The sequence below is a fragment of the Lupinus angustifolius genome, chromosome LG11 (assembly GCF_001865875.1).
Source record: "Lupinus angustifolius cultivar Tanjil chromosome LG11, LupAngTanjil_v1.0, whole genome shotgun sequence".
NCBI lineage: Eukaryota > Viridiplantae > Streptophyta > Magnoliopsida > Fabales > Fabaceae > Lupinus > Lupinus angustifolius.
In genome coordinates, this window is record NC_032019.1 from 10497558 (window position 1) to 10507631 (window position 10074).

Consider the following 10074-nt stretch of genomic DNA (forward strand, 5'->3'; position numbering starts at 1 on the left):
CTAGTAGGAGACCCGTGCATTCGCACATGTAGTAATGTGTATTGGATGAATTTAATTAAAAAACAACATGCTAATTTGATAGTAACAATGTCATTAAAGATTACCTTATAAAGTTTGGTTTATATGCATTTGATCCTTCATGTAGAGTTGTTCAAGAATGAGATGATATTGAATTTGTTATTAAAAAAATATTAGTTACAAAGAAATATTTGAAACATAACGTAACATAAGTTGTAGAATACATGTTAAAGATTTTGGAAAACTTCTTTATAAACCACATTTGTTGTTGTCTTTATTGGTTTACCATCCTTGTCATGTATCAATATCTTTAATTATTTTTTGCTTTGAACTCTTGAAACATCTACATACAATTGACCATGATTGAATACTGGTCTGGGTAAATACAACCCCACACTTTCTAATGATTGACCTTGTGCTTTATTGATTGTCATTGCATATGAAACAATTATAGGGAACTATCTTCTGATAAGCGTGAAAGGCCATGGAGCTTGGGATGGTGACATTGATAATCGAGGAATATAAATGATGTTTCCAATGTTTTTTCCAGACATAATTTTTGCCTCAAGTACATGATTAGCCATCTTAGTAACAACTAATCTTGTACCGTTACATAATCCTTCAGACTGATCTAAATTCCTCAATAGCATAATCAGAGTACCCACTTTCAGTTTGATCTTATGATTTGGAAGGCTAGATGTTGAAAGTGAATTTAAAAATTCAGGAGTTATTATGTTGAATGCTTCACTTTCATTAGCATCAGACATATCAACTTCATCTGAACTCAGATATTCCTTTTCATCTCCTACAATTATACATTACAATGTTTATTAATATAAGTATAATAAATGTGACACATTTAACATAATGAATATTTAAAGACAATTGAATATAACTCACCTGGAATTTTACTCAAGACATAGTCATTGAGTTGATCAACAATATCAATTGTTGATGTAAGTATTGCTTTAAATTGAAGAAATTCTTCGTCCTTGTAATGATCTTGTAAGTTTGGATATGTGCTAGAGACAATGGCATCAATTGGGTTATCATAATCTAAAATTAGAAGTTCTTCCGGTATATCAATTTCAGCACAACCATCTTTAGGCTCAGATAATTTTCCATTTCCCATTTTTAGTATCCATTCAGAGAATTCTCTGATATCTGCTGATCTGTTGCATTATCATGATTTTGTAGATGCATGTTCTTTGTAAGAGTTATAATTGTACATTGATGTCAAAGATAAGATGCATTAATTGTAGCATGTACAATATCTAAATGACACCCTCTTGGAATCACGGGTAAGATTTGTCTAAAATCACCTCCAAATACTACAACCTTTCCTCCAAACAAAATTGACCCATTTGTTGTTCCCATTATGTCACCAAGACTTTTATCAAGTGCCTCAAAGAAAAATTTATGTGTCATTGGAGCTTCATCTCATATAATTAACTTTGTTTGTTTCTATAACTCTACAAGTTCAGACCCCTGATGAATGTTGCAAACAGAGTTGTCAAAAGTTGGTACATGTATTTTGAATTTAGAGTGTGTTGTCCTACCCCCAGGTAATAATAAAGAAGCTATACCACTTGAAGCAACTGCTAATACAATATGTTTTTGAGATCTCAATGCATATGTTAAAGTTCGCCACATATGTGTTTTTCCAGTTCCTCCATTACCATATAGGAGAAACATGCGACCCTGTTGATGGTTAACGACTTGCATTATAGTATGAAATATCTTACATTGTTCTTCTGTATAATATGAATTTAATATGTAAAAATCATCTTTTTATTAGAAATAGATTAAATGAGAATAAAGTTAAATACATAAACTCTTAACCTCATGTAAGTACCTGTGAGAGAGTTGAAAAGAGTAGTGAAATTGTTCTTTAATTCACCTGTATCATAATTAAGCTCATCATATATTAGTTTGTTGCCTAATTGACTTGTTATATACCCATTTGGGTATGGCATTGAAGGATAGTCTTTCAAACTTCTTCGATTTCCTTCAAATACTTTTTCAATCTCCAATAAGGTCAAATTTTGTAGTTGTTCATTAGTAAGCATCAAACCTATAAAGTGTAAATAAAGTCTTATATTACATAATATATTTACATTATATAAAATTTCAATAATAAAGTGTAATTTAATTTCTTGGATACCTTGATTATTGGAGATATTCCTTTAATTGTAAAGAATTCCATCAGATAACCATTACCATGTCTCTTCCCAAACATGATCTAGCCTATTCATAGATGATGATAGAAGCATTGTGACAAATAATTTCCTCAAGTACAATCCATAACCCCAATCATTTGCTTCTTTTAAAGCTTCAATATATTCTCTATCATCCTTAAGTAAGCCTATAGCAAAATATGCATCCTTGAATGTTGTATAACGAATATTTGAAACAGTTCTAATGTCTTCATAACATGTTGGTCCTTTAACAACTGTCAACAACATTCTAAGATAGTACAACTCACCAGTGCATGGAGGAACCCAAATTAATCTACCAATTTTATAACCTGACTTCCTTGGCTTCCAACACCTATGTTTCTTGACATAAACAAATTTTGACACATATTGAGCATAACCCAAAGTTCTACCTTCTGCAAATTGTTTATTAGCTTCCATCCACGATGTAAACATAGATTCTGATATTGTTGGTCTTGAAAGAATATTGTCGATGTCTTCATGATCATTAAAGTAAACAGGTTGTTCTCCTGGAAGGTGAAAATATAATCTTTCAACAATTGGTTGTCTCCCATGAATTGGAAATTTAAAAACTCTCCAGCATGCTTCTGATGGTGATACATATCTACAATCAAGATATTGTTTAACCTCATCAATGTTCCCTTGAGGCTGCGACCAACCATCATCTGTTGGTTCAATAACAGCTGTGATCCTATCATAGCCTTTGTTTATATACTTGAATAAGTACTTAACATAGGTACTTTGGTTACACCACTAAATATTAATAACAACTGTGATCCTATCATAGCCTTTGTTTGTAAGGGACAACATAACTGTTAAGTGCCAAATTTTTAATGAAATATACATGAATTTTGGGGCACTTAGTGTATGAAATGATATAAATTGTGTGTTACTCCCGATAACCTAGTTTAAATTTCAGTTATTATTAGATTAGGTGTGTTATGTTGTTTCAGGTTAATAAACAAGACACATTGAGAAGACATATTGCAAAAACCACATGGACCATGAATCATATGTGACTTGACCAAGTTGTACAATTCAGAATCATCATTCTGATTGGAATTTCAGCAGAGATAATTATATCAATGTCATTTGGAGATGGATATTTGCTAGATGGATCCAGAAATATAAGCAAGTGTGTATGAGTTAAACCTCTTTTTTGAAATTCAATGGTGTACATATCTGAAACATTAAATAGAAAATGAATAATAAGTATCCAAATTTATTTAAATAGTAACATATGAGATAATAGAATAAATTTTGTAAAAAACATACTCACACGCAATTACTTTACCCAACACATGCCGCTTTTTTAAATCTTGAAGTAACTCTTCAAACTTCATTTTGAAAAACTTCATTCTGAACACTCTTGAGATGATATCTGGTCTATCATGAGGCTTCAAACCCATAGGGTTAAGAAATCTAACAATTTCAAGCCAATTAGGATTGAATGTCATGGTCAGAAACAAATCAGGAAATTCCAATGAACTACAAATTGCCATCCCATCAAAGTATAATTGATCCATGTATCTACGACTACCAACAAAACTTGAAGGTAATATCACTCTTTTCCCAATATTTGATCCTTGACTTTGGTCATTTGATTGAGATTGATTCAAATTTCTGTATTTATCAACCCTTAGCTTTGACTGATTTCTTTTGATAAAAGACAATCTTTCAGACTCCAATTGATGAAATAGCCTTCTTGACCTCAACAAAGTTTGAGCCTCATTCTTCCTTGTTTGCAATCTAAAGGACATCCATTCTCTAACAGTTAGACGATTTCGTTTTCTATTATTAGAATCAACTCTAACTCTATGACTTATATCATGTCTATAGCCATCCTCCCCAAAAGGAAACAACAATGGGTATTGAAAAGCCAAGTAGCTTGCATGTAATTCGTTAATTCTCTTCAAACAGTTAGACGATTTTGTGTTTCTCTTCAAATTTCTGTATTTATCAACCCTTAGTTTTGACTGATTTCTTTTGATAAAAGACAATCGTTCAGACTCCACCATAGTATAAGCAGCAACTAAAAATTGATGAAATAGCCTTCTTGACCTCAACAAAGTTTTAGCCTCATTCTTCCTTGTTTGCAATCTAAAGGACATCCATTCTCTAACAGTTAGATGATTTCGTTTTCTATTATGAGAATCAACTCTAACCCTATGACTTATATTATGTCTATAGCCATCCTCCCCAAAAGGAAACAACAATGGGTATTGAAAAGCCAAGTAGCTTGCATGTAATTCGTTAATTCTCTTCAAATAGCCACTTTGTGTTTCCATAATTATATCTCTTTGTGATGTTGAGTCAATATCTCCAACTATTATAGCAACCACTTCAGAAACTGTTGGTAAGTTATTTACTCTACCATCAGAATTTCTTTCGGAAATTAGCTTCAATTTCAAGTTTGGAATAACACCATCTTGTAATCTTTCCCTTGCCATTCTAAAAGACTTTGCATGGACATTATTTTCATCCAACATTTGTGATAATTGCCTAACTACATTTGAATCAACCTTGATGTTCCTACATTTATCAATTGAACAATAAATAAATAATGATTGTATGAATTGAAAGAAATTTAACATTATATTGTATAGTAATTGATTATCATCTACCTTATTCCATTCATCCTATTTTCAATTTCATGTTTGTATCATAAATGTAGAGTTGGGCAAACTTTGGGCATTGTCCAGGCATTGGCATCATGCTACCAATGTGATGACATGGTTGATCTTGAATCCTAATAGTTGGAGGACCTCTACCATTGTTGATAGATCTATCAAACTTTGCCACTGCAGATGTGAATGAAAACATCATGTTGTATAGTAGAATATTATTTTGATAATTGATACTATCACTGTAGTGCTTATCAAAAAGGAGATATTGAAGGAAGGGATGAGGTGTTTTCAATAACGATATTTGTACTTTTCCATCACCACAACAAAGTTCATATTTAGATGTTGTAGTATTTCTATGTTTATGCTTTCTCTCTTGATACCACATGCATGCTCCACAATAATCACATTCAATAACAGGATCACCAATATCAGAATATCCTAAACCAAAATTTTTAAGGTTAGTGTTGTTTTGTTGTATTATAAAATAAAATTTATGTATTTTAGTAAATAACCTTGTTGTTTTTTCAAACATTGAGGTCGTAAAGGAATTATCAACTTGATCTTCATCCTCTGAAGAGCATTCAATATTCACATCTTCATTTTGTAAATAATAAACAATATTAGTCTAACATAAAAGCAACAAATTGTCTTTTTCAATGATTACTAATATGCTGAAATATTTAATGTACCTTATATGTCAATATCTGAATTGTCATTATCTTCAGTTGTATGTTGATTTCCTTGGTCACTATAAGTTTGAGTTGATGAGAAAGGAAACACATATTCTTTTTGTGGTGTCAAAGTGTTGAAGTTTTCATCATCGAATATGCTACCATATTTAGCTATAAGATTTACTCCTAAAGATTCTTGGTTGATAAATCTTCTTTTCCTAGTTTGTTCATGGATTAGTGATGGTTGGGTATGGGATGTAGAACTTGAACAACCATTGGTATTCAGGAACCCATAAATGTCCTTCTACTTTATAGAATTTAAATCTATTTGTGATAGAGGAGTTCTACTGATTTGCATTGGTGTTGAGTGTTGATGTTGGCATGTCACCGATAAAAGTAGTTGCGGGTTTGATCTTGAATAATTTATGCCCTTATCCCTCAAAGCGGACTTTCTCTTATTTCTCGCAATTGACGGACAAATGTTTGGAATATTACGATCCATATGATATCAAGATAAATAGATATGCATTCAGCAAATGAACTCCTGTTTTAGAAATTTATACATCCAAGTGTATGTTTTTATATTTGATTACCATTGGTACGAATTGCATGTTATCACTATATATTCATGTTGTAGAAGATACAATGTACTTAATGTAGTAGGTACACATTCTATATTAATCATAATTCTGAGAAAAATGTCTACATAACAGTCCTTAACATTCCATAGAATCTTAAATCATACATAAGCAATTATGAGAAAAAATAGCAATAACTAATGAATAATGAATTAAACTGCAGTCATGAATAAGGTATTGAACTTCTGTTTTAGAAATTTATACATCCAAGTGTATGTTTATATATTTGATTACCATTGGTACGAATTGCAAGTTATCACTATATATTTATGTTGTAGAAGATACAGTGTACTTAATGTAGAAGGTACATAAGCAATTATGAGAAAAATGTCCACATAACAGTCCTTAACATTCCATAGAATCTTAAATCATACATAAGCAATTATGAGAAAAAACATAATCAACAATGCATACAGTTACTTATTGAACAAAATATTGTATATATTAATCATGTATTTCAGATTGCTCTTAAAAGAGTATAGTCATAATGTGTATAAAAGCACAATCAACACTGCATACAATTACTTATTGAGCATTTTATAGAGTATAAGGAAGGGAAATTTTATTCCAGTCACTTTTGATACGTGGAAGAGTATACTAAAAAATGCATCCACTTACTTATTGAACATGTTACGGAGTATAAGGAAGGGAAACTTCATTCTAGACACTTTTGATAGTACTACTTTCTATAATTTTATGACACTATTCAGAAGGAGATAATCAATTAATAACATAGACAATATTTATAAATAGATAACCAAATTCAAACCACACTTATTAAACAGTAAAAAATTTCTATGGTTGTGGTTTTTTGTACTTTTTTATTATAGAAAAACATCAAAAACAATGTAAAATCTTTATAGTATATGTGTAAGACAGAGTACAACAAAAGCAAAGTATGTTATATTAACTCTTCAATGAACAAAATCTTTAAATAATATCAGCCACTATTATTTTTTATAATTTCTACAGCATTGTGAAAAGGAAATAAAAACACTAACTTATTAACATAATATGATACAGCAGAAAATCATCAACAACAATGCAAAGTCTTGATAGTATAAGTGTAAGACAAAGTATAACAAAAAGGAAACTACTATAATAACTATTCATTCAACAAAATATAAGAATAATATCGCACACAACTACTTTTTATAATTTTTATGACATTGTGATAAAGAAATCAAATCATTCAGAGACAGTAACATTACCTTATTCCAGAAATAAGGCTTTGGATGTCTTTTGACAACTATACTTCTTTTTTGATTCCTAAATGCAAAGGTAATAGTTAAAAACAAAGATGAAGGAAAAATGATTTGTAAACAAAAAGAGAAAGCTAAAAAGAACAGGAAATGATGAGATGAAGGAGTCGATTGTTACTTGAGTGCTTCAATAAGATCGGGAAACAAAGACCATGAGTTGAGCTTAAATGTGCAGGAAAACCTAACGTGGACTCTGTGTAGTTTTGAAAAAGGAGAGTTGTTGAAGGCAGAGGAGATATATTATAGAAGAATTGTTGGATTAGTTTTTGTCATTTAAGGTTGAAGGTGTTTAGCTGGAGACAAATTTTTTTTTTTAATTACAAGTAAAAGTTTGTCATGTAAGTGACTTTGAAAAGTAAACAGGTTACAACATTACCTTTTGGCTGAGAATAGTCACTGTATTGAGTTTTTTCATTAGTCATTGTGTTTACCAATGTTATGCTCATGATAGTATGTCAAGTCACCTGCAAATTCAAAAGACTATAAAAAAATTACTATTACAAAGAATTATTTTATTTACAGAAAAAATAGTGAAAGAAAAATTAGTCTTTTAGAGATATTCTCCTCGTTAGAATGGTGGATGATCTACAAAATAATAAAAAATAAATCAAAGAGGATATATAAATACTGATGCACATGTTTTGGTGTATAAATGTATTTGATATTTCTCAAATACTCATACTAATTATAAAGCTATGTATAATATCTTTCTATTAATGGGAGTACCATTCTATTTACTATATAATTACATGATTAATTCATCTATATTTATTACCTAACATGTCAAGATTTAACAAAATTATAAACATTTGATGTTTTTATATTTTTTAAATGCATGTTCAATAAAAATATTTTGTATATCGTACATCATTACATGAATATATCGTACATTATATGGAACTAAATTTCTATTTTTTTTAAGAAATATATTAACATTAGAATTTACTTATATCAAATGAAAATGCAAATAGATTATTATAATCAGATGATTATCATTGCAAACCCATGTTTGAAAAAATATAAGGCATAAATCATTAGTGATGAGTCGTGATCTCTTTTAAAAAAATGCACATCATAGAGAGACGGTCATATACAATGTTATATCAAGTGTTAAAAACCAATAATGATGTTAGTGAAATAACCTATGGTTAATGTGGTTGTTGAATCTATACCCCAAAAGAGACAATTAAATTAAGGTGATTACCCAATCATGTTAGTTTATATCTACCTAGCCAAAAAGCTCAGTTTTTCAAATTTACTAAATGTCATGTCCCTCACGTGTTACTTATATTTTTAGAGATTCTTGGTTATGAAATTCTAATATTTAGATATAGTCACATAATATACATAGGAAATTAGTATTACAATTTCAGTCAGTTTGTGGGTACTTGACGATAAGTTCACAAAATATACATATAGTAAATTTGTGTTTCAATGTTAGTCAGACTGTGGGTACTTGAGGATAAGGTCACAAAATATACATCAAACTATGATGCATCAGAGTTTAGTTCTCAAAAAAAGGTCATACATATATTTCATAGTCGAATGACTCATTCAGTCTTGATATGTTTTGCCACCTTGAAGGATGACAACTGAGTGGATTTATAGAATGGGCTTTGTAGGAGGTCCATATATAGGTCAGCCGACATTCTCTTGGCTGGAGTTACAACTTGAAGGTTGTTTGAATCATGGTCAATAGTGATAGATATAGACTACCCATGCAAGTTTCAAAATTCACAATATATCACACTTATTAGTGTTATTAACTTTGAACCATAAACATTGTAAAAAGGGATGGATTCCACTCACATATTCATGTTTAGAAATGTCATTGACATGACACTTTCCTTTGTGTTCATCATAGTTCGAAACTTTGTAAATAATAGGTAAAAAATAATTATTATCAATTTAGAAGAATCTTTTTTTTATTCAAACATGGATAGAACATTATATATTTTAACTTATAGTCTGCACTTTGACCCTTAAGGCCATTGTCCTTGCAAGGAGCATGTCAAGATTTAGAGGGAATGCTTTTGGATCATCTTCCCCTTCATAAATACAAAAATAATATATTGAATAAATGTATTGGTCAACTAACATGTCATTATCTATTACTGAAAATAAATGAAGATATCTCAAAGGCTTACTGCAACAATCTGATTTCTAAGCTCGCATGCAGATATTCCAATTATTTCAGCGCATTGGCGATCCCAAAAGACAAACCTTCGACTTCTATTTTGGTGAATAACCTTAATGTCCAATTTATACCTTCAAAGAAAAAAATATTATAATGCGTAAAAGATTAAAAAATTTCAATTTCTAAATGAAAGTTATATAATGAAAAAGTTTTACCTTTGCGTAGAACTCAGATTATATGTTCCACACTTGCAGGTGAAGGGACCATCCTTAACCTCAGCCTTCTAAGTGCATTTTATACACCCATCATAATACCATCCTTGTTTCCCAACAATAAACATTGTTGTTGTTCCAACAACAACACAAGTAATTTCCTGCACATTAAAAACATTAGTTAGGAGATCACTCATAAGAAAAATAGTAACTACAACATAAATTTATCTCACTTGATGTTAAGGCAGCAATTTCGGAGATAGTCTTAACCTCGGCCTTGTACATAAATCAGT